Source organism: Cibotium barometz, chromosome 38 (genome assembly GCF_041138505.1).
Source record: "Cibotium barometz isolate CiBa-2024 chromosome 38, ASM4113850v1, whole genome shotgun sequence".
NCBI classification, from domain to species: domain Eukaryota; kingdom Viridiplantae; phylum Streptophyta; class Polypodiopsida; order Cyatheales; family Cibotiaceae; genus Cibotium; species Cibotium barometz.
The window spans coordinates 47,051,311-47,074,993 of NC_141083.1; the positions used below are offsets into that span (position 1 = coordinate 47,051,311).

The 23,683-nt window shown below is 42.5% G+C and overlaps 1 pseudogene; it reads right to left on the bottom strand.

The window, feature by feature from the left end:
- Positions 1-22,351: 22,351 nt before the first annotated feature.
- Positions 22,352-23,359, bottom strand: LOC147616799 (actin-3 pseudogene; annotated as a pseudogene).
- Positions 23,360-23,683: the final 324 nt, after the last annotated feature.

A 23,683-nucleotide genomic window follows, 5' to 3' on the forward strand; every position in this document is an offset into this window, starting at 1 on the left:
CAAATCTAGTCCAAATTCAACCAAACTGACTTGGAAAATTCTAGAATCAGTTTGTTTGGTTAGGAGCTCAATTTTTCCTATAAATAGAAGCCTCCCCTTGTTGAAAAAAATATAGTGTCTTATGCATTGTTACTCTACTCCACCTAAGCCAAGAACTATGAATTCTTTAATAATTCACTAGTTTTTGACACTTCTCTCTTTCTTAAATCCCCATTGGTGGCTCCATCAACATACTAAACCAATTGATTGGTTGGGGGCCTCTACCGTGAACAAAGAATCAAGCAAATTATAAGGTAAGTATAGTGAATTTTGATCTTTTTTATAATTTCTCAATGATTCTCTCTTCTCAACCCCTCTCAAGCTTGAGAAGCTTAATTGGTATGGTTTTTGAAATGCTATTGAAGTTAATTAATTAATAATAGTAAAGAATTACATAAATTTTCATTTATGTTTAATTCTAATGGTTTTTTTCTCTCTCTCTCACTTAAGAAATGGTCATACTCATGACCCATTCTCAATCCAAATGAAGCTTTTCATAAAGCTTCTTCTTAATCCAAGATTAATCTATGCTTGAGAATAAATTAATAGTTTTTTTATCTATGCTTTTAGTTTATGATTATTTTTTTTAATCCATTAAGGGTTAATGATCCAATTAGGGATCATTCTAATCATTCCCTTAAAGATAACCTATCTTTTAAATTAATTGAGATTTATTAGTTATAGTAGCGGAGCTATGGTAAAATTTTATAAAAATATACACATAAAATAATTTCATTCAAAGCATGAAAAGAGGATTTCCTACCATATTCTAGGAACTATCATCCTAGATTAATTAAAAGAATTTTATTATGCATGGAGATGTGGATGTTTGCATGTAGATGTAGATGTATGGATGTGAGTGTGAATGTGGATGTGGATGTATGCATGGAGATGTGGATGTATGCATGTAGATGTAGATGTATAGATGTGGATGTATGCATGTAGATGTAGATGTATAGATGTGGATGTGAATGGAGATGTGGATGTATGCATGTAGATGTAGATGTATAGATGTAGATGTATAGATGTGAATGTGGAGGTGGATGTATACATGTAGACGTAGATGTATAGATGTAGATGTATAGATGTGAATGTGGAGGTGGATGTATGCATGTAGACGTAGATGTATGGATGTGAGTGTGAATGTGGATGTGGATGTATGCATGGAGATGTGGATGTATGCACGTAGATGTAGATGTATAGACATGGATGTGATTGGAGATGTGGATGTATGCATGTAGATGTAGATGTATAGATGTGGATGTGAATGGAGATGTGGATGTATGCATGTAGATGTAGATGTATAGATGTGGATGTGAATGTGGAGGTGGATGTATGCATGCAGACGTAGATGTATGGATGTGAATGTGAATGTGGAGGTGGATGTATGCATGGAGATGTGGATGTATGCATGTAGAAGTAGATGTATAGATGTGGATGTAAATGGAGATGTGGATGGATGCATGTAGATGTAGATGTATAGATGTGGATGTGAATGGATATGTGGATGTATGCATGTAGATGTAGATGTATAGATGTGGATGTGAATGTGGAGGTGGATGTATGCACGTAGATGTAGATGTATAGATGTGGATGTGAATGTGGAGGTGGATGTATGCATGTAGATGTAGATGTATGGAGGTGAATGTGAATGTGGATGTGGGTGTATGCATAGAGATGTGGATGTATGCATGTAGATGTGAATGTACGCATATAGATGTGGATGTATGGATGTGAATGTGCATGTAGATGTGGATGTATGGATGAGGATGCATGAATGTGCATGTAGATGTGGATGTAAAAATAGATGTATGGATGTAGATGTGGATGTATAGATGTGAATGTGCATGTGGATGTGGATGTGGATATATGTATGGATGTGAAAGATGTGAATGTGCATGTGGCCCGCGACAAAACCTAACCAAATTCTCAATTGGATCCCATCACTACAGTGGTTGGGCAATTGGCTAACCCATGGGACTAGATGGGGTTAGGCTGGACTGATGGATCCGTAAATCGAGACTCAACTTTTGTTATTTACGATAGATAAAGTAAATCCCGGATAGTAATTGTTCTATGGATAGGAATCAACGGCTGTGCCTTCTTGATGGGGAAAAAAGCATTGATCCCAATGATCCAAGTGCAAGTTTCTTCCTTGATCTGACCGAGTATCTTTATAGGTGCAATTGGATCAGCTTGATCAGAAATGTTCTTGACTATGTTAGAGTAAAAAGTTTTCCTGGTGGAATCGCCCGTGCTTTCCGGTAAAGGAAGTTTTTTTCGGGTTCGGTTTTGGAACAACCGACAGATTAGTCTGTTATCCGGATATCCATGGGTGAGGCCCCGAATGTGGGACCCCTGTCCCGCGCGAGAAGTGCTACTTCCACTGCTAGTATCCTGAATCCGTTGCTCGGTGGGAACAGGGATCTTACAGTTGGTATCAGAGCATTTGGCTAATAAAGATCAACTGAGAAACCAAATATGTCAAAAATTTATCAAGAAACACAAAAAGGTTGTAATTGTGTGATATAATTCATACAATTTGATATTCAAACTGAAATTCGTAATTTGGTAATTGGGTCTTTAGATGGAAATACCGCAATTATATAGAATCCCTGACTTGCTTGAGGCCTAGACATGATGGTATTTACCTTATAATTCCAAGGGCCATGACTATCCATATATACCGAGAGTATAACTGCAGCTCTTTACTGACAGTATATACGAGTAAATCTAAGACTTGAAATTATAAGCGTTAATGCTATCTAGATGATGATTTCGAATGTGGTTGATATGATTTTTAATTCTGTTTGAGAATTGATGAATTGATTTGGATTCTGATTGAAAATTTTGATTGAAAAATGATGACTTTTGAAATTTAGTTGAAATATAATGAAACCACAATGATGAGGAATGGGACGAGTCCCTGTGATGATATTCATAACTAGAATGATGATAATGAATTCAGCAAATCACTATGAGATTAGTGGGTTGTGCTGTCAGATTGCTATTGTTAATACTTGACCGGTAGATCAAGTTAAGGGATGTCAAATTGAGAACTTGCTTAACTAAAATTTCCGTGGAGGAATGTTTCGAAGGAAACTTTTCGGTCTAATGGACCATTATCATGTTAAAGATATGAATGATATGATCTGAATGAATTGTTATTTAATGATGAGTTCTATATAAGGGATATTTATCCCAGTGTTCTGTTGGGTTGACCAGAATATAAGGAACCCCAGAATAAAATTGGATCTTAAGAAAAAGAGCTGTCCTCTACCTTGCGAAATGAGGACATCTCGCACTTTTTTAAGTGGGGTAGAATGTAAGATTCCTCCCCAACCTTCGAGGTGTACAGGAGTAAGAATCTCCATTTCTGATCTTATAATTATTCCCTCTCTAAAATAAAAGAAAGTTTCTGTTTAAAAAAAGGAAGACCCTTTCTCTAGAATACTTCTCAGGAGTCCCACCTATTTTAAGGATTTAGAACAATGAGTTCAGAAGTGAGAATCGGTGTTTTGGATACCAAGGTTTTGGTTTTCATTCGAGTACGGCCCAAAAGTTCTTTATCTCTTGGGGAGTATAAGAAGTTATCCCCCAGATATTGTGAGCCTTATATCTGAATTCAATGAAAGTAGGTGACTTAGTCTACGAACTTCTTTTATCCCCTCATCTCAAAGTTCTTAATGTATTTCATAGAAATATGTGCCAAACCCAAATCATAGAAAGACGGTAAAACTTCAGTGACAAGTTACCGTTGGCTTCTAAGTTACGCTAGCTCCTTCCTTTATATAAGTCGTAACTTTTACTTATCGCTCACAGTAATCTTACTTCCATCGATCTCCCTTCTTCTTAATCTCCTTCATGGCTTGGCAACAGGAATTAGTTTTATCCATGATGATTTCTCATCTTCAAGACGCAAGAGAGTCTGTGAAGAAAGACTTTATAGAACAGTATGAGCGCTCACTTTTTCCTCACCTAGGAACTTCTGTAGCTCAGACCAAATGGCGGACCTATCAAAACATAACTAGGGTAACACCCTAGCGTAACAATGTCTTCTTGGCCATGGTTATTGAAGCTTTGGGTTTGGGTCCCCGATACTACTGCATCATGAGATCAAGGCATCTTGGGTTTTCTGAGCAAGTCTTCTTACTGGCGTGTTTTCTTCCTCATGAGAAGATATGCCTTTACCCGTTTTTGGCTTACCTCTCAGAGGTCCTTTTGTTAGATCACCTCATACCACTGAGATAGGTGCGGCAATAACCAACAGAATTATTCCCATAGATGAGTTACCTTATACATGCGCACCTTGTGAGTGCTGCTTTTGTGATCATATGATGGACGGGCTTATGGAAGTGTAAAGAGTTCTTCTATCTTTACTGTATATGTTCCAAGAATGAATAAAGTTTAAATCTTGTTCTTGTCTTGAATCTTACTCTCTTTGAGACTTTTCTTGGTGGTTAATCTTTATTCGTGCATCTTGCGAAATTATCCCAAGTTGCGAGATGAGGACATCTCACGTTTTTTAAGTGGGGTAGAATGTAAGATTCCTCCCCCAACCCCCTTTTGATGTCTAGTATCTTCCCCTGTAATCAATCCCTCTTCAGAAATATAAAGACCTTGTTTCTAATTGTTTTAACCTAGAGAGAGAATATTTAGATTTTGAATATTTTTGGATAGAAAAATATCTCACCTTATTAAAATGAATTCCCTTGAAATAGAAATTCAAAAAGAATTTTCCAATGTGCAATTGGAATTAATTGGAAATAGGTATAAAGAACCTTAGTCTAAGGGTCTAGATTTTCAGAAATTTTTGGATTATGGTCCAATTAAGGTTCCTATGGGCCAATAGCATCAATCCATGTGTCGGGAGGAGATAAATCCTATTTGTAAAAGAAGATACCCAAAAATGAGTAAATGCTCACATAAGATAAAGAGTTGAAAATGTACAAGGTTTACTAGTAAAAAACTATGAGTAATATCAAAAAAATGAGATAAATTGAGTATCCAAAAATGAGTAAATGCTCACATAAGATGAAGAGTTGAAAATGTACAAGGTTTATTAGTAAAAATCTATGAGTAATATTAAAAAAATGAGATAAATTGAGTATCCAAAAATGAGTAAATGCTCACATAAGATGAAGAGTTGAAAATGTACAAGGTTTATTAGTAAAAAACTATGAGCAATATTAAAAATATGAGATATTTTGGGTATAATCATTCCATTTTGACACATATGTAAGGATGGGGAGTTTTTTAAAGGAGGTGCATATTTCACATGCTTGAATGAGTTTTAAACTCAAAAATAATGTGATATTTTTATCTCTCATCTCTCTTGAACCAAACCAAATCAAAATGGAACCAAACCGAATCAAAAAGTAACCAAACTAGGTCCAAATCTAGTCCAAATTCAACCAAACTGACTTGAAAAAATCTAAAAACAGTTTGTTTGGTTAGGAGCTCAATTTTTCCTATAAATAGAAGCCTCCCCTTGTTGAAAAAAATATAGTGTCTTATGCATTGTTACTCTACTCCACCTAAGCCAAGAACTATGAATTCTTTAATAATTCACTAGTTTTTGACACTTCTCTCTTTCTTAAATCCCCATTGGTGGCTCCATCAACATACTAAACCAATTGATTGGTTGGGGGCCTCTACCGTGAACAAAGAATCAAGCAAATTGTAAGGTAAGTATAGTGAATTTTGATCTTTTCTATAATTTCTCAATGATTCTCTCTTCTCAACCTCTCTCAAGCTTGAGAAGCTTAATTGGTATGGTTTTTGAAATGCTATTGAAGTTAATTAATCAATAATAGTAAAGAATTACATAAATTTTTATTTATGTTTAATTCTAATAATTTTTTTTCTCTCTCTCACTTAAGAAATGGTCATACTCATGACCCATTCTCAATCCAAATGAAGCTTTTCATAAAGCTTCTTCTTAATCCAAGATTAATCTATGCTTGAGAATAAATTAATATTTTTGTATCTATGCTTATAGTTTATGATATTATTTTTAAATCCATTAAGGGTTAATGATCCAATTAGGGATCATTCTAATCATTTCCTTAAAGATAACCTATCTTTTAAATTAATTGAGATTTATTAGTTATAGTAGCGGAGCTATGGTAAAATTTTATAAAAATATACACATAAAATAATTTCATTCAAAGCATGAAAAGAGGATTTCCTACCATATTCTAGGAACTATCATCCTAGATTAATTAAAAGAATTTTATTACGCATGGAGATGTGGATGTTTGCATGTAGATGTAGATGTATGGATGTGAGTGTGAATGTGGATGTGGATGTATGCATGGAGATGTGGATGTTTGCATGTAGATGTAGATGTATGGATGTGAGTGTGAATGTGGATGTGGATGTAAGCATGGAGATGTGGATGTATGTATGTAGATGTAGATGTATAGATGTGGATGTATGCATATAGATGTAGATGTATAGATGTGGATGTGAATGGAGATGTGGATGTATGCATGTAGATGTAGATGTATAGATGTGGATGTGAATGTGGAGGTGGATATATGCATGTAGACGTAGATGTATGGATGTGAGTGTGAATGTGGATGTGGATGTATGCATGGAGATGTGGATGTATGCACGTAGATGTAGATGTATAGACATGGATGTGATTGGAGATGTGGATGTATGCATGTAGATATAGATGTATAGATGTGGATGTGAATGGAGATGTGGATGTATGCATGTAGATGTAGATGTAGATGTATAGATGTATAGATGTATGCATGTAGATGTATAGATGTATGCATGTATAGATGTAGATGTAGATGTATAGATGTGGATGTGAATGTGGAGGTGGATGTATGCATGTAGACGTAGATGTATGGATGTGAATGTGAATGTGGAGGTGGATGTATGCATGGAGATGTGGATGTATGCATGTAGAAGTAGATGTATAGATGTGGATGTAAATGGAGATGTGGATGGATGCATGTAGATGTAGATGTATAGATGTGGATGTGAATGGAGATGTGGATGTATGCATGTGGATGTATGCATGTAGATGTAGATGTGGATGTATGCATGTAGATGTAGATGTATAGATGTGGATGTGAATGTGGAGGTGGATGTATGCATGTAGATGTAGATGTATAGATGTGGATGTGAATGTGGAGGTGGATGTATGCATGTAGATGTAGATGTATGGAGGTGAATGTGAATGTGGATGTGGGTGTATGCATAGAGATGTGGATGTATGCATGTAGATGTGAATGTACGCATATAGATGTGGATGTATGGATGTGAATGTGCATGTAGATGTGGATGTATGGATGAGGATGCATGAATGTGCATGTAGATGTGGATGTGAAAATAGATGTATGGATGTAGATGTGGATGTATGGATGTGAATGTGCATGTGCATGTGGATATATGTATGGATGTGAATATATGACATGTGATGTGAAGGAATTTGAAGTGATGAGATGGAAAATGATGTGATGGGATGAGTACACATATAACTGGAATGTGGAATAAGCAATGTGGATTGATGAGGGATAATGTGGAAAAATGAGAGTTAATATAAAAACTGTATTTTGTGACTGTTTGTAAATGCTGTTTGTAAATGATTGTTTTATGTCAAGAATGCTGGGAAAGCATTTTGACCATCTTGTGATTAAGGTCGTGGAGACCTAACTGATAAAGTTGCAACTGCTGACGGAGAGTCAATGGAGGACGTCTCGTGTAGCAAGGTGAGCCGAGGTCTTGACCAGCCTCGGTGCGATTAAAATGGTGAGCTTCCGGTACGGTGGATGAGGGGCCAAGGAAGCGGCCTATGAGTGAAGCGCTAGGTCACCTGCGAAGGATCCTAGAGGGTGCTGACCATACGGTGCTCGGGCTCTAGGTCGCCCAGGATACCCACGCGTGCATCGAGGAAGATATTGGAACAAGGAGTAAGAGTTGTTTTCTGAAACCGGGCATGGATCTGGTTGACTGCCCTTGCTGGTCCTCAATGGGTCCATGGCTCTTTTTATATGGATCTGTTGGTTGATCTTGCTGATCTTCAACGAGATTCCATCTTGATAAGTGATTATATTGCCGAGTATTACGGGCTAGGAACTATAGAAACGGCCCCTGAGTGGACAGGTGGTGAGCGTTCTAGTTGCCAATGATGCCATAGATACTCTGATGAATTGAATCAACCGGATAAATTGGAAGATGGTGATCACTGATACTATGGTTTTATTAAAGGATTGTTTTAAAACTGGTTGAATCTGTGAAAAGGCAATTTCATATTGGGTGTGTAAGTGGTGTGACTAGTTTTATTTTTGCATGAACTTCTGGCTAGGGGGCCTTGGAACTCTTTTCCTTGGTACCCCGGACAAAACCTAACCAAATTCTCAATTGGATCCCATCACTACAATGGTTGGGCGGTTGGCTAACCCATGGGACTGGATGGGGTTAGGCTGGACTGATGGATCCGTAAATCGAGACTCAACTTTTGTTATTTACGATAGATAAAGTAAATCCCGGATAGTAATTGTTCTATGGATAGGAATAAATGGCTGTGCCTCCTTGATGGGGAAAAAAGCGTTGATCCCAATGATCCAAGTGCAAGTTTCTTCCTTGATCTGACCGAGTATCTTTATAGGTGCAATTGGATCAGCTTGATCAGAAATGTTCTTGACTACATTAGAGTAAAAATTTTTCCTGGTGGAATCGCCCGTGCTTTCCGGTAAAGGAAGTTTTTTTCGGGTTCGGTTTTGGAACAACCGACGGATTAGTCTCTTATCCGGATATGCGTGGGTGAGGCCCCGAATGTGGGACCCCTGTCCCATGCGAGAAGTGCTACTTCCGCTGCTAGTATCCTGAATCCGTTGCTCGGTGGGAACAGGGATCTTACAAATCTAGCCTTGTACCTGCGTATGCTTCCATCACTTTTATGTTTTACTTTTAATACCCACTTGCATCCAATGGCTTTCTTGCCTTCACGCAACTGCACTAAATCCCAAGTCTCATTTCCATATAGTGCATCCATCTCCTCATCCATAGCTTTCTCCCAATTTCCAACAGCCTCATCAATGCATGTGGGCTCTACAACCTGCACAACTTTTGCCATGTATGCATAGTGATGTGCCACTTAACCATCATAGGTAAACCTCTGCACAGGATTCTTCACTCTCCCAGATCTTCGCAGCTTTGCATTCATGGCTTCCATAGCCTTCTTTACACCAGGTGTTCTCATAGCTGGTATCCCAAGATCCTCATCAAGGCTCATCTCTGAGCCACTAGACTCTCCATCAACATGAGAAGGCCCTGCAGAAATGTCAGGCATACTAAGGGGCTCAACTACTTTCTCTTTGCCTTTATGTGATGTACTAATCACATTTGTAGGACTGGTATTATGACGCAGCCTACCACTCCATGGTCTATCAACTAAACCACTAGATGAGGACTCTCTTGGTCCACTCAAAGACTGTGATTGCTAACTTGCATTCTGTGCAACCACATTTCCACTCACATCAGCCCCAATAGCTTCTTTTTCAGCAGCATACCAGTTGCTCATGTGGTTGCATTCTGTGCAACCACATTTCCACTCACATCATCCCCAACAGCTTCTTTTTCAGCAGCATACCAGTTGCTCATCTCATAAAAAACAACATCCCTGCTTACTCTCAACTCATGTGTAGCCGGGTTATAACACCTGTATCCCTTTTGCTCACCCAATAAACACACATTTTTCAGCTTTTGGATCCAGCTTAGTTCTCATCTCATCTGGCACATGCACATATGCAATGCATCCAAAGACTTTCAGATGAGATAAATCAGGTTTTCTGGCCCAGTAAACCTCTCCTCTAGAGTTACATCATGTATGGCTGTAAGTGCCTGTTTTTCCACTCAGCAACTCCATTTTGCTGTGAAGTGTATCTGCATGTAAACTGTATCTACATGTAAACTGTCTTTGAATACCATTCTTTTGCAAAAATTCAAAGAACTCATTGGAGAAGTACTCTCGCCCTCCATCTGACCTTAGGCACTTTACATGTTTCCTTGTTTGCTTTTCAACCATAACTCTGAAGTTCTAAAATGAGTGAACACCTCACTCTTCTCCTTCATGAAGTATACCCACACTTTTCTTGTGTGGTCATCAATAAATGTCACATAATACCTGCAGCCTCCCATAGACATGGTCTTCATAGGATCCCATACATATGAATGCACAACATCTAGTGCATTTCTGCTCACATTTCTGTCACGTGGAAATACATACTTTGTTTGCTTTCCAAATTGGTATGCTTCACATATTTTCTGCATACCTTCAACTTTAAACTTTGACAGCCTTGTCACAATTCCTTTAGTCTCCATAGACTTCATTCTCTGCACATTCACATGTCCAATTCTTTTATGCCAAATGTCTGTGTCTGCAACAATTCTTGAACCATTTGCAAACATCGCAGCACTCACTTCAAGCATGTTTACATTCAATGTAAACATTCTGCCCACTCTGTTGCCTTTTGCAACCAACCTGCACTTGTCTTTAAAGTCTTCAACATAACAACCATCAAGGTTAAACCAAACTTGCAAACCTTGCTCAATCATCTGGCCAACTGAAACAAGATTCTTTGTTATGTTCGGAACATGAAGTACATCTGCAAGGTACTTCACTTTGCCATCCTACATAGACAATGGCATATCTCCAACATGGGCGATTGGATGAACAGTGTCATTCCCTGTTTCCACAAAACCTCGTCTTTCAAGGTTTTTCATCTCCTTGAACCACTCCCCATGACTTGTCATGTGGTTCGAAGCACCTGAATCAACGTACCATACATCATCTTTATGTGCTGCTTCAACATTTTCAGACATGGCATTAACGACATACTGCATAACAAATCATTATCCTCATTGTTTCTGCTCAAGGATGCATAGTTATTTTTTTGCAATTTTCCATTTTGCATGTGAGCCTGCTTTTCTTCTAACAATCTACTTGCACATATCCAGGCTTATCACCACATATCCAGGCTTATCACCACAAATAAAAGCATCCACGTGTATCATTATACTGCCTTTGCCAATTTCCACGACCTCTTTGACTCCCCCTCCCTCTGAATTGGCCTCTTCCACCACCTGCGTGTTGTTGTTATTGTGAATTATGGGGGACTGTTGTTGTTGTTGCTGCTGGCCATAATTTTGATTACCTGTTCGACCACCTCCTTGGCCGCATCCACGGCCTCCTCTACCACGTCCTCTTTCTGAACTTGTGTAGAAGGCCTATTGCTCTAAACTGTTTTTGTTTTGTGAAGACTCTTGGTCTTCACCCAAGCTCTTCTCCTCTATAATCAACATAGACACCAAATCTGTGAAATTGGGAATGTTTTCTTGAGTCTGAATAGACGTCTTGAACGCCTTGTATTGTGGCCCGAGACCACGTAGATAGACTTCCACCTTATCATCATCATCTACTGAAACACCAATAGATGCAAGGGATTCCACAATACCCTTGATCTTCAATGCATAGTCATTCACAGACATACTCTTTTTCTCCATAGTATAAAGTTCATTCTTCAGCTGTATCTTTTATGCCTTGGTATTCGTTTCATAGAGTTTTACCAAGGTGTCCCACACCTCCTTGGGGGACTTGGCATCCTATATGCCAATCATGTGTCCTGTATACTGATAGAGAGCCAATACATAACTTTTCTGGCTCCTTGGTTCCAATCCTGGAACTCTTTCACATCTGCAGTAGTCGGATTGATCTCCGGTATCTCCGATGCCTCTTCATGCTCAACACCATATTGGGGAATATGGGAATTTCCCACAAGTTTGGGACACGTCGTCAAAAGTTTGGATTAACCATAACTTGAACACCACTAATCCAAAATGAGCGCTTTATAGCTCTTTAGATTCCATTTTTTAAGCGCTTTCCAACGATAGGTCATATGATAGGGTTTTGAGAAACTTACAAACATGTTATCCATGTCCCCTTTTTTAAGTATTCAAAAATGGGAATTGGAAAATTTCCAAATTCACTAATATGGTGTTGCTGACTTTCGATGTAGTCCCAGTAACCCTTTCCCATTAGGAAATTTGTCAACCTGAACCTCCAAGCATGGAAGTTGTTCTTGTCAAGCTTCTCAGCAACAATTTGGTTTATGCCATCATTTGACATCTTGCCAGGCACACAAATTTACCAGAATCAACACTCTGGTTTGTCCTGCACAAACTGCTGTATTTTTTACAGCGGTACTGTACTACACTCAGATGTCACAACTAGTGACCTCAATGTGCATACACCCAATGGCAACTGTTTGTCCTCCTTGCAGTACACATAATGTCTACACAACCAATCTGTCTTCGTGTAGTTCTTAAAATAGAGTTTTGCATAGAATCGATGGCTTACCCGTAGTGCTTGAAATCACTTGCTTTTCGAAAAATAGAGGTCCTAACGGGCCCGAAACGCATTTTGGGCCCAAAAAATATCATTTTATAGGACAAAATAGTTGCCCTATAGCTTTACTCCTGTGAAGAAATCTCCTTAATCAGAGATCGTTTATCGGTGCCTCCCGTAGAGCATTACGACAAGGGTGTAGCACCAACACAAATAGGGAAGAGTAGATGAAGCTCTTACCCTCGTACCATTCCTGTGCTTCTCTTGCTTGCAGCTCAGCCCTTAGCATGAACTAGAATCTGATACCATGAAAAGATGCAGGGGAGAAGAGAGCTTGAGCTCTTGCAAGCACACACACACACTCACAAAACCCTAAAAGAGAACACACAAGGTGAGAGGCTGAAAATCTTCTTCTTCTTCACACAACACTCAACACACCATATACAAAGATAAGAGTACATACAATATGAAAAGGTACTCAACCAAATACATACTAGGGTTCTCTATAGTGTGAACCCTACTAAACGAGTTGGCGCTATAGCTTGTCTTCCCACTGGCCGCATATCACCCATGATCTCACCAACCATGCCAGTGGTGTAAGTGTGGGGCCTATCCCCCAGGCGGGTCCAGTGTCCACCACCTCACTAGATGAGCTCGATATCTTAACATTCACGTGGAGGTTGCAACCAAGCCACTCCACTCTCTTCTATGACACCTAGTCCACGACCTCGTACCATGACCTTGTCAAATAGGAGGTCTGCCTCTTCTCTTCGCTCTAGTGGGGTCTTTGCTCTAGTGGAGGTGGATACGAGGGTTGTTTTGGAGATAGTAATAGATTTGCTTCCAATTCCCCATCAAAACATGTGCAGGCACAGGGTAGTAGCATGATAAGCTGACTACTTTGTGACGGTTTGGCACGAAGTGGGACATTTTTGAGCCTCCCGAATCCATGTTCGGGGTATTTCGGGTGAGTTAAAAATGACCAATCACACACTACCAAGCTGTCGCGAGTCACATATCTCGATTGACATATGTGTCGGCCATGTAGGTTTTTGAAAATAAGCCACACAATATTTTGAGCAAGATACATGGCATCATGATCGAGCAATCTAGTCAGCATCTCAATGTATCTCGGGCACGGCGAGATAGGTGTAGCTGCTGACTAGATTGCCTGCCGGTCATGGTGCCATGCCAACTCAGTATGTATGTTTATATCTCGGTGAAATATGACAATTGATAAAATGTTTCTTAGGTAAGATATGAAAATTTATTTAACATATCTCGAGCGAGATACGTAAATTTATTTAACATATATCGGGCAAGATATGAAAATTGAATTAATAATATATGAATTAAATTGAATTATAATATGTTGTGAGTGAGTCCATGGGGCTTCTACACCTCTACTCGGAAAGTTTGTGTTGCCACCTGCTATTTTTTGCATAGTGCACAAAGGGTCCCCTATGCAAAAAATAGTGGGTTTGGGTGGGGCATCATTATCATATGGTATTCGATGTGGGTAGAACTTTGCGACGACGAGTAGGTTCATGGGCTTGCTAACCCCGCACTCGCAAAGTTTCACTACCATCAGATTCCGTAAGGGGTGGGATGGTGTGTTGCCATCTGCTATTTTTTTGCATACTCCCCAAGGGGTCCCCTATGCAAAAAATAGCGGGTTTGGGTAGGGTATCATTATCATACTGTGTGTGATGTGGGTGAAACTTTGTGAGTGGGTCCATGGGGCTTCTACCCCTCCACTCACAAAGTTTCACCGCCACCATCGAACACTGGGTGGGCACGATGGTGTGCTGCCATCCACTATTTCTTTGCATAGTGCCAAAGGGGTGCCCTATGCCAAAAATAGTGGGCTTGGGTGGGACATCATTATCATACATTGTTCGGTGCGGGGGGTGAAACTTTATGAGTTGGCTCATCTAGGGTTTCTACCCCTCTACTCGAAAAGTTTCACCACTATTGGACATCGGATGGGCGGGACGGTGTGCTGCCACCCGCTATTTTTTCACATAGTGCCCAAGGGGTCCTCTATAAAAAAAATAGCGAGTTTGGCTCTACTTGCAAAGTTTCACCACCGTCGGTCACTGTGGGTGGGCGGGATGTTGTGTTGCCACATGCTATTTTTTGCATAGTGTCCAAAAAGGGTCTCTTATGCAAAAAATAGTGGGTTTGGGTGGGACATCATTATCATACAACGTCCGATGCAGGTGAAACTTTGTGAGAGAGTCCATGGGATTGCTATCCTTGCACTCACAAAGTTTTACCACCATCGGACAACTGATGGGTGGGATAGTACGGTGCCACCCGCTATTTTTTGCATAGTGCCCAAGGGTCCCCTATGCAAAAAATAGCAGGTTTGGGTGGGTCATCATTATCGTACGGTGTCCGATGTGGATGAAACTTTGAGAGTGGAGCCATGGGGCTTCTACACCTCTACTCGCAAAGTTTCACCACAATCAAATGCCGGATGGGTGGGACGGTGTGTTGCCACCCGCTATTTTTTGCATAGGACCCAAGGGGTCCCCTATGCTTAAAAATAGGACCCAAGGGGTCCCCTATGCTTAAAAATAGCGGGTCTGGGTGGGGAGTCATCATCATACGATGTCCGATGCATGTGAAACTTTGTGAATAGGTCCATGGGACTGCTAACTTTCCACTTAAAAAGTTCCACCACCATCTGATGCCGGATGGGTGGACGGTGTGTTGCCACCGGCTACTTTTTTGCAGTGTCTAATGGGTCTCTGCAAAAAATAGCGGGTTTGGGTGGGGCATTATTATCATATGGTGTCCGATGTGGGTGAAACATTCCAAGCACATTTTTGGGGATAATACCCCTCCACTCGTAAAGTTTCATCACGATCGGACGTCGGATGGGCAGGACGGTGTATTGCCCCACCCGCTATTTTTTGCATAGTGCCCAAGGGATCCCCTATGCAAAGAATAGCATGGAACCTTACATGTAGAAACTTTATAAAAATACAAAATACAAAAGACATAGTCCTATATATAAAACTTCATAGAAATACAAAATCACAAAAGACGTAGTCCAATATATAACACAAAATGTGATACAACTAGTGGATGTCATACATAGAAACATGAGGTCATAGATACAAATGGCATGTAGACTGGTTGATACAAAAGCATGATGGGATATACATGTACATGATGGATAATGCTTATCTAAGAGGACTTGATAAGCTAAGAGGACTTGATAATCCTTATCTAAGAGGACTTGATAAGCTCTAGGATGACTAAGTGTAGCCTCCTCCTTGGCTACAAGACAACCCGCTCCACAATGTTTCTTTGAGTAAGACGCTCCTCTGCCATGAGACTGAGGACTCACCACGTGTAGGAGCAGCTACACACTAAGCTCCTGGTCAATTACCTTGCCTCTATGCTTGTGTGTCATCTCCCATAAGTGGAGGTGTGGTGGGGGGTAATGCTCCTCACTCTGGCCTCAACACCTGTTGCAACCAAGGATTAACCGTCGAAGGCGACAGATCATAGAGCTGACATTCTGCTCCACCAATATGCTCAAATATTAGCGAGCCTAATCGCCATATTGACGCAAGAAGAAAGAAGATTTGGAGACGATCAATATGTCATATCCCATGTAAGAAATTAAAGATAAGCATGTTGTCTTGACGTGGACGGTGTCGCTGGGAAAGTGCGAGACTTCTAGCTGTGAGAGTGGCTTCCAATCCCAACAAGGAAATACACACACATAACTCTCCAAGGAGCATAAGAGATTTCCATTTTTGATGACATGTACATGTGCCAATTCACTTCAATACATCCCCAAATTCAGCTTGATGATTACATAAAAATTGTGTATCAAGAGCATGACCAGTTCTAAGCATAGATCTCCTGATTCTTTTTCCAAATGGTTCAAACATATCACATGTAGGCATAGCACAAACTTCAAAAGATTCCCATATACATGTGACCATTTACATCACATGTACCATATAATGCCAATTCCATCATTTTAAAATGTCTCTTGATCACCTGAAAACCTGCTTTCAGATTCCAACAACTCACAAGGCAAAAGATGGCACATGGCGCATGTACAACATTTTCAAAAAAAAATCTCCATGTCTAACAATCCAAAATCAAGTGCCTTTTTATTCCATGGTTCTCCAAAACCATATATACTTTCAAAAGCCTTCTTGTTTTAAAAAAAAAACACTTTAAGGGGAAATATATTCCAAAGCTATACGATTTTTCAAATCGTAAGTAACAACAAACAAATATATTACTTATCTCAGAGTAAAAAAAAGAAAACGAAATTATGATTTTCGCTTTTCCACGTTCTGCTTCACTGCAGTATGCGCCAAATTCATCATTTCCCTTGTATTTTGTAAGATTTTTGAAGATCATCTCATTCGATAGTGCTTCCTTTCCTCTGTATTTCAAATCCCTACAAGGCTTGAACAGAAGTCATTCCCACAAAATGAAATATTCTGCAAATTTTCAACTCTGGTTTTTTTCTTCTCCCCCATTTCTGCCTATCCCCTTGTATGTGCCGTTTTGCTGGTTATTATCCCTTTCCCGCAAGAGAATCGGGCACCTCACCTTTTTGCAGCCCAAAAATTGCATTTTCCCAGTTTGAAATACTGCGCCTCCTTATTTCCTGCTTAATATTCGGAAATTTCTTTTTTTTAAAAAAAACTTTCGCATGCCACGCAAGCCGCCACCTTCAAATATGTCTCCAACTGTTGCCTCTGCTAAGCGCAGCAATCTTCACACGTTGATGGCATGGAAGCGGTAAAGCTGTTTACGCCTTTATAGAATGCCACACTTCCACACACGCATGCAAACACACCAAAACACCAGACCAAAGTGCATGAACAAGACTTATATTTCAGATCAAACCTTTATCTTTACAGAATCGCGGATATCCAAGATATCCCGGACACCAGCTTCATCAAACACCCACTCGCAATCAGCCCTCTCCAGCTCCTGGTCCCTCCGAATCAGTTCCCTCTTGGTTCTCTGCAACCGACCTCTTTGTTCTCTGCTCTGCACCTCAGCTGAGTCCTCTCTGCTACACCACTAGCTCACTGCCAGTCCTCAAGGCAAAACCAAAACCCAGCCACTGCTCTCAACCTCTGCTCTGTTGGCAGCCCGCTTCTCTACCTTTTTCTCAACACCAGCACCTAGGCGTCTCCCACACGCCAGTTAGTCTCACGCCAGCCCTCCAGCAGCCATGCCTGCGACCTCCACACTTGTTTCTCTGTCACCTCAGCGGCGGTCTCCTACCACCCAAGGTGGCCTTCTCTGCTGTCTCCAGTCGCCGTCGCCTGCAGAATCCACCAGCCTCTGACCCACCTATTTTGCCTTGCACCTTGACTCCCTGGCGGCCTTCTCAGCTAGCCAGTGAGTCCTCCACCCTGTATGGTTACGCCCGTCTGAAAACCCTCCTGAAAGCAAGACCGCCTCTCCCTCTTAGATTCGGCGCTGCACACTTCTCAGAGCTCCTTTGCTCTCCCCTGTATATAGCATGCGACTACGTCCACCTAAAAGCCCCCCAGCTCTCTTCACATGGCGAACACATGGCCGCCTCCACCTTCCGCTCTGCTGCAGTGTCCCCAGCAGCCTTCGCAAAAGCGGCCCTCTCTCGTCTTCCAGCTGCGCTTCTCACGTCTCTCTCCCTGTTGCGCCAGTAAGCCTACCCGCTACTGGACCCCTAGAGAGTCTCCCAGCTCTCTACACGACGAACTCCCTTCGCCCACGCTTCTCTGCATGCACCTGTGGTGGCTGCAGCAAGCCACCCAAAACACACGAGCCCTGCTGTCCTACGCTCCAACGAGACCCCCCACCACTGCAACCACACGGCCTCCTCAGCCCACACTTGGCTTCTTTGTGCCTGTGGCTACAGTTAGCCAAACACAAACACACCCCCAGCCACTTCCGTCCTCGCACTCCTTTTCTTTCTGAAGCCCCTACTCCACGTCCTCATTGCTGCGCTGGCCAGCTCCCAGAAGCACCTCGCTGGCGGCAGCTCCAACTTCCACGCCACCTTTCCAGAAGGCCACCTTCATTCTTATTTTATTTTAATTATTTTGAAGAAAAAGCCACCATGTTCTCTTTTCACACCATGTCCAAGACAAGCCCTCCACCAACTTCAAATGCAACTTAGTGCCCTTTGTACTTTGACGTGCCCACACATACCAAACGGCCACACACACATACGAGCCATTGAATAGTTGACATCTTCTCCATCATCTGACCTCGCACCCGACAAGCTCCAACAAGCTCAAAGCCAATACCGTCCACCCTGTACACTTGGCAATGCTCTCAAAAGCAAAACTTCACACACACCATGTACATGTATGTACACATTATCACCCTCTATTTTTAGCCACACATATTTAGCAACCCCCTTTCTTCTGCTGAGACATTTATGTCCAGCAGCTGCACAAACAGAAACCATTTATCCTCCTGGATCAAACAGAAACCTTGGTGCATCTACCTTCCAATCCTTCAAGCATTTCCCTCCATCAAACAACCATTGATAGATCCTGTCATGACCTGCTTTCAGCAACCCCCTTGGCTCTTCATACATGGCATCAGCACCGTCGACTGTTGCACTTCCTCCTCCAGACCAGCTCACATAACCTTGTGAGGGAGACAACCACTCCTCACCTCTACTCCCTTCTGACACATCTGACTCCCACCCATAGTCATGTACCGATATAACACACATCTGATCATCAACCCCCATCTCATGGTCGCTCAGTTTGCCACCCACATCATTGGCTTCCAACCCTTCCTCTGGGCAATCTGCCAGACTCGAACTATAACCAAACCACTCATCCATATGCTGAGCATCCACATGTGGTGTGTCCATCATAAACCCACTTCCCTTCAACCCATCAACATCACACACAACAACCTCATGCACTGTAGACTCATTATTGTCGCTTTCCTGCAGTTTCTCCAGCTTCAAGACCATTGGCGATCCTGCAAGATTCTCCACATCTTGCACAGGCATCCCTACCAAGTCTAAGCTCCCCAAACTGCCAGGCAAAGCATCCTGGTCCCCCTGACCAACAACAATAGTCTCACATGCATCCTCACCACTCACAACCACTTTCTCATTCTCTTGGGCATGACAAGAAACACACACCTTATGTTCAGCAACCGCACAATCAGAATCCATCACACCATCAACCAAAGGAGCATCCAGCTCACCATCAGTCACACCATCACTCTCTTCCTGCTGCACAACTGGCATGCAAGTATTTGTTTCCTTCTCCAAGGAAACCAACTTCAACAGATCATCTAGTGCACTATCAAGTACATTGTCCAACTCACCATCCACACTCTCACCGGCTGTAATATCCAACTCATCACCCAGATCATCCATAGATACTCCATCCACAGCATCTTCATTAGTAACACCTTGATCATCACACTCCACCTTGACTGGCTGAAGTACTGGTACCTGCAAATCATTACTCTTTCCTGAATCGAAGAGATCATCCAAGTTATATCCATACTCAAACTCATCAGGCTCCACAGCACTAGCATCACTTTCACAATCCACAGCACTATCAATAACCTCATCCTTCTCCTCCTCACCTTCTGAAAGCTCTTCAGGGCTGATTCCATAAACCTCATCCTTCTTCATTTCCAACAGGCTAATCTGTCCCATACCCTGCTCTGCAAATGTGACCTTATGGACCTCACAAACACTGGGTTGAATTGCATCCTTCACCTGCATACTAGGGCCCCTCACCCTATCACTCATTCCCATAGACAATTGATATATGCCACCATTAGCTTTGGCTGGTCTCTCACATTGTGGACTGATATGACCCCACTCACCACAATTCCGGCATTGCACATCACATGGATACCCTCTCCCTCTTCCAATATCTGCTGAATTTCCTCCAGAACCAGATGATGCATCAGTCTTCCTTCCCATATCACCCATGCCTCTTCCTCTTCCTGTAGACTCTATCCAATTCACGCTTAAAGACTTCATGAGCTCCACTGCATCATGAACTTCCCTCCTCAAAGAATCCTCCTGTTTAGGAACAACAGCAACTTTTCTTCCACGATGCATACTCTCAATCTCTGGCATCTTCACAAACCTCCTCGGCTCTTCCTGCATTCCCATCTGCCTCAGACGCTTCATCTTCCACTCCTTCTCATGAGCAACTCTGACAGCCTCCTTAAAGCTATCCAGGTTCTTCAGCTCCACCTTCAATCGAAGGGTTGGCTCCAGACCAGCCACAAACCGCTCCCTCTTAATCATCTGTGGGGGTAATTCAGGAATCAAAGCCTCACACCATAGACTCCACAGTCTACCAAACTCTATCAGATACTGATCCACATCCTGACCGTCCTTCTGCTGAATGTTACACAACTCTTTCCACACTTCATTCGGACTCTTCACACGAACAAACTGTGCCAAAAATGCAGCTCTGACTACACGGTACTCAGGATCCTGTCGATGAACATTCCTGTGTGTAGTCACAAACATCTGCAACCATACTTTTGCATCACCTTGCACGAAATAAGCCAAAATCTGAGAAAGGATCTCCAAGGTTGCCTTGTCTTTCATCAAGGCTGTAAATTCCATCTTCTCCAAAAACCTGACTGCACTTTCCTGTGGCAATCCCCAATACTCTAGAAAATCTTGAGCCATCTTTCCAAATCTTGCTTCACACAGTCCCTATCTTCTTTCACAAACCAGAGGAAATCTGCTCCTCTGTGGAGGCACCAAAAAGTGATGGCATGGAAGCGGTAAAGCTGTTTACGCCTTTATAGAATGCCACACTTCCACACACGCATGCAAACACACCAAAACACCAGACCAAAGTGCATGAACAGGACTTATATTTCAGATCAAACCTTTATCTTTACAGAATCGCGGATATCCAAGATATCCCGGACACCAGCTTCATCAAACACCCACTCGCAATCAGCCCTCTCCAGCTCCTGGTCGCTCCGAATCAGTTCCCTCTTGGTTCTCTGCAACCGACCTCTTTGTTCTCTGCTCTGCACCTCAGCTGAGTCCTCTCTGCTACACCACTAGCTCACTGCCAGTCCTCAAGGCAAAACCAAAACCCAGCCACTGCTCTCAACCTCTGCTCTGTTGGCAGCCCGCTTCTCTACCTTTTTCTCAACACCAGCACCTAGGCGTCTCCCACACGCCAGTTAGTCTCACGCCAGCCCTCCAGCAGCCATGCCTGCGACCTCCACACTTGTTTCTCTGTCACCTCAGCGGCGGTCTCCTACCATCCAAGGTGGCCTTCTCTGCTGTCTCCAGTCGCCGTCGCCTGCAGAATCCACCAGCCTCTGACCCACCTATTTTGCCTTGCACCTTGACTCCCTGGCGGCCTTCTTAGCTAGCCAGTGAGTCCTCCACCCTGTATGGTTACGCCCGTCTGAAAACCCCCCTGAAAGCAAGACCGCCTCTCCCTCTTAGATTCGGCGCTGCACACTTCTCAGAGCTCCTTTGCTCTCCCCTGTATATAGCATGCGGCTACGTCCACCTAAAAGCCCCCCAGACATGGCGAACACATGGCCGCCTCCACCTTCCGCTCTGCTGCAGCGCCCCTAGCAGCCTTCGCAAAAGCGGCCCTCTCTCGTCTTCCAGCTGTGCTTCTCACGTCTCTCTCCCTGTTGCGCCAGCAAGCCTACCCGCTACTGGACCCCCAGAGAGTCTCCCAGCTCTCTACACGGCGAACTCCCTTCGCCCACGCTTCTCTCCATGCACCTGTGGTGGTTGCAGCAAGCCACCCAAAACACACAAGCCCTGCTGTCCTACGCTCCAACGAGACCCCCCACCACTGCAACCACACGGCCTCCTCAGCCCACACTTGGCTTCTTTGCGCCTGTGGCTGCAGTTAGCCAAACACAAACACACCCCCAGCCACTTCCGTCCTCGCACTCCTTTTCTTTCTGAAGCCCCTACTCCACGTCCTCATTGCTGCGCTGGCCAGCTCCCAGAAGCACCTCGCTGGCGGCAGCTCCAACTTCCACGCCACCTTTCCAGAAGGCCACCTTCATTCTTATTTTATTTTAATTATTTTGAAGAAAAAGCCACCATGTTCTCTTTTCACACCATGTCCAAGACAAGCCCTCCACCAACTTCAAATGCAGCTTAGTGCCCTTTGTACTTTGACGTGCCCACACATACCAAATGGCCACACACACATACAAGCCATCGAATAGTTGACATCTTCTCCATCATCTGACCTCGCACCCGACAAGCTGCAACAACCAATACCGTCCACCCTGTACACCTGGCAATGCTCTCAAAAGCAAAACTTCACACACACCATGTACACGTATGTACACATTATCACCCTCTATTTTTAGCCACATAACGTTGCATCCAGTCAAGTCACGGCTTGCAAGATCCAGACGAAGGATAGCATGTGGCAGAGCATAGCCCTCATAGATAGGAACGGTATGCATAACACCATCACCCGAATCCAGCACAATACCTGTTGTCCTTCCACTGGCATACAATGAAAGCACAGCCTGGATAGCAACATACATAGCTGGTGCATTGAATGTATCGAACATGATTTGAGTCATCTTCTCTCGATTAGCTTTTGGATTGAGAGGAGCTTCAGTGAGCAAGACTGGATGCTCTTCAGGAGCAACTCAAAGCTCATTATAGAATGTATGATGCCAAATCTTTTCCATGTCATCCCAGTTGGTTACGATACCATGCTCAATAGGATATTTCAAGGTCAATATTCCCCGCTTAGATTGGGCCTCATCGCCAACATATGCATCTTTCTGTCCCATACCCACCATAACACCAGTGTGCCGAGGACGGCCCACAATACTAGGAAACACTGCCCTAGGAGCATCATCTCCAGCAAACCCAGCCTTGACCATCCCAGATCCATTGTCACAAACAAGAGGTTGAACTTCCTCTGAGTCTGCCATTCTTGAATTGACGATATAACTTGGATTTGGGAAGTTGCTATGAGATTCTGCCCCTCCTCTTCTGCTGCTGCAGAACAAAAGAGGGAAGACTAGCATTGACAAGGGAACGTGACTTAGTCAGTCAAACAAGAGGGCCCTTCATCCACTGCTGCAATGGTAAGCATTGACAAAATGAAGGGACGGCACACAGATCCTGCCTTAAAGCCACGAACTCTCAAACGAAGGTTTTGGGTTAGAATTTCTCTGCTCTTGCTCTAATGCTGCTAAGCTTGCACATGCATTAAGTGCACATACAAATGTAATGTTGTTAGGTCTAATGCCTTCAACTTGCATCTCATC